The sequence below is a fragment of the Entelurus aequoreus genome, linkage group LG03 (genome assembly GCF_033978785.1).
Source record: "Entelurus aequoreus isolate RoL-2023_Sb linkage group LG03, RoL_Eaeq_v1.1, whole genome shotgun sequence".
In the NCBI taxonomy this organism is placed as follows: domain Eukaryota; kingdom Metazoa; phylum Chordata; class Actinopteri; order Syngnathiformes; family Syngnathidae; genus Entelurus; species Entelurus aequoreus.
In genome coordinates, this window is record NC_084733.1 from 2955439 (window position 1) to 2957938 (window position 2500).

Here is a 2500-nt window from a genome sequence, read left to right on the forward strand (position 1 = left end):
AAGCTTACAGCACCTGGTATTCCTAGGCAGTCTCCCATCCAAGTACTAACAGGCCCGACCCAGCTTAGCTTCAGAGCTCCGACGAGATCGGGCGTGCTCAGGGTAGTATGGCCGTAAGCCAAGAAATTGACCTCAAAATCTGACTTTTAAATGTGACAAGCTGGTTGACAGGACCTTTCTGCAATGAGCAATGCGTGTGAGATACAACAATCACTGATGTTTTTGTCAGCCTGTCTAACTCTTTGGACTTTTAAACCTCTGTTAGCACTGAAGTGCCTTGAGGCACATGTGTCACTGTTGGCGACGCTGCAAACCTTGCTATCAATCCCAAACCGAGTCAAAACTAAACAAATGTGTATTGGGTGGAGAGCAGTGTTTTGTTTGGACGAGCAATATGTAGCTGTATTGACAAGTATGGCAAGTACCTATAGCCGTTGTGACAAAAGCAAAAGGGGGAAAGGGCACCCTATTCTGGGGGCGTACCAAAAGCTTATGGCACCTGGTATTCCCAGGCAGTCTCCCATCCAAGTACTAACCAGGCCCAACCCAGCTTAGCTTCCGAGATCTGACGAGATCGGGCGTGCTCAGGGTAGTATGGCCGTAAGCCAAGAAATTGCCCTCAAAATCAGATTTTTAAATGTGACAAGCTGGTTGACAGGACCTTTCTGCAATGAGCAATGCGTGTGTGATACAATAATCACTGTTCTTTTTGTCAGCCTGTCCAACTCTTTGGACTTTTAAACCTCTGTTAGCACTGAAGTGCCTTGAGGCACATGTGTCACTGTTGGCGACACTGCAAATCTTGCTATCAATCCCAAACCGAGTCAAAACTAAACAAATGTGTATTGGGTGGAGAGCAGTGTTTTGTTTGGACGAGCAATATGTAGCTGTATTGACAAGTATGGCAAGTACCTATAGCCGTTGTAACAAAAACAAAAGGGGGAAAGGGCACCCTTTTCTGGGACCGTTCCAAAAGCTTACAGCACCTGGTATTCCCGGGCAGTCTCCCATCCAAGTACTAACAGGCCCGACCCAGCTTAGCTTCAGAGCTCCGACGAGATCAGGCGTACTCAGGGTAGTATGGCCGTAAGCCAAGAAATTGACCTCAAAATCTGATTTTTAAATGTGACAAGCTGGTTGACAGGACCTTTCTGCAATGAGCAATGCGTGTGTGATACAACAATCACTGATGTTTTTGTCAGCCTGTCTAACTCTTTGGACTTTTAAACCTCTGTTAGCACTGAAGTGCCTTGAGGCACATGTGTCACTGTTGGCGACGCTGCAAATCTTCCTATCAATTCCAAACCGAGTCAAAACTAAACAAATGTGTATAGGGTGGAGAGCAGCGTTTTGTTTGGACGAGCAATATGTAGCTGCATTGACAAGTATGGCAAGTACCTATAGCCGTTGTGACAAAAGCAAAAGGGGGAAAGGGCGCCCTTTTCTGGGATCGTTCCAAAGGCTTGCAGCAGTTGGTATTCCCAGGCAGTCTCCCATCCAAGTACTAACCAGGCCCGACCCGGCTTAGCTTCCGAGATCTGACGAGATCGGGCGTGCTCAGGGTAGTATGGCCGTAAGCCAAGAAACTGCCCTCAAAATCAGATTTTTAAATGTGACAAGCTGGTTGACAGGACTTTTGTGCAATGAGCAATGCGTGTGTGATACAACAATCACTGATCTTTTTGTCAGCCTGTCAAACTCTTTGGACTTTTAAACCTCTGTTAGCACTGAAGTGCCTTGAGGCACATGTGTCACTGCTGGCGACGCTGCAAATCTTGCTATCAATCCCAAACCGAGTCAAAACTAAACAAATGTGTATTGGGTGGAGAGCAGCGTTTTGTTTGTACGAGAACTATGTAGCTGTATTGACAAGTATGGCAAGTACCTATAGCCATTGTGACAAAAGCAAAAGGGGGAAAGGGCATCCTATGCTGGGAGCGTACCAAAAGCTTACAGCACCTGGTATTCCCAGGCAGTCTCCCATCCAAGTACTAACAGGCCCGACCCGGCTTAGCTTCCGAGATCTGACGAGATCGGGTGTGCTCAGGGTAGTATGGCCGTAAGCCAAGAAATTGACCTCAAAATCTGATTTTTAAATGTGACAAGCTGGTTGACAAGACCTTTCTGCAATGAGCAATGCGTGTGTGATACAACAATCACTGATGTTTTTGTCAGCCTGTCTAACTCTTTGGACTTTTAAACCTCTGTTAGCACTGAAGTGCCTTGAGGCACATGTGTCACTGTTGGCGACGCTGCAAATCTTGCTATCAATTCCAAACCGAGTCAAAACTAAACAAATGTGTATTGGGTGGAGAGCAGCGTTTTGTTTGGACGAGCAATATGTAGCTGCATTGACAAGTATGGCAAGTACCTATAGCCGTTGTGACAAAAGCAAAAGGGGGAAAGGGCGCCCTTTTCTGGGATCGTTCCAAAAGCTTACAGCACCTGGTATTCCCAGGCAGTCTCCCATCCAAGTACTAACCAGGCCCGACCCGGCTTA

At 46.8% G+C, this 2500-nt stretch overlaps 2 non-coding genes and 4 pseudogenes across 2 annotated transcripts; all 6 read right to left on the bottom strand.

The window, feature by feature from the left end:
• Window position 1: 1 nt before the first annotated feature.
• Window positions 2–119, bottom strand: LOC133647498 (5S ribosomal RNA; annotated as a pseudogene).
• A 368-nt stretch (window positions 120–487) lies between these two features.
• Window positions 488–606, bottom strand: LOC133647301 (5S ribosomal RNA). Its single transcript, XR_009825550.1, has one exon. It is a non-coding gene; the product is annotated as a 5S ribosomal RNA (ribosomal RNA).
• A 368-nt stretch (window positions 607–974) lies between these two features.
• Window positions 975–1092, bottom strand: LOC133647489 (5S ribosomal RNA; annotated as a pseudogene).
• Window positions 1093–1460: 368 nt separating this feature from the next.
• Window positions 1461–1579, bottom strand: LOC133647483 (5S ribosomal RNA; annotated as a pseudogene).
• A 368-nt stretch (window positions 1580–1947) lies between these two features.
• LOC133647402 (5S ribosomal RNA) lies at window positions 1948–2065 on the bottom strand. Its single transcript, XR_009825649.1, has one exon. It is a non-coding gene; the product is annotated as a 5S ribosomal RNA (ribosomal RNA).
• A 368-nt stretch (window positions 2066–2433) lies between these two features.
• The window catches only part of LOC133647458 (5S ribosomal RNA), a 119-nt pseudogene continuing 52 nt past the window's right edge, over window positions 2434–2500 (bottom strand).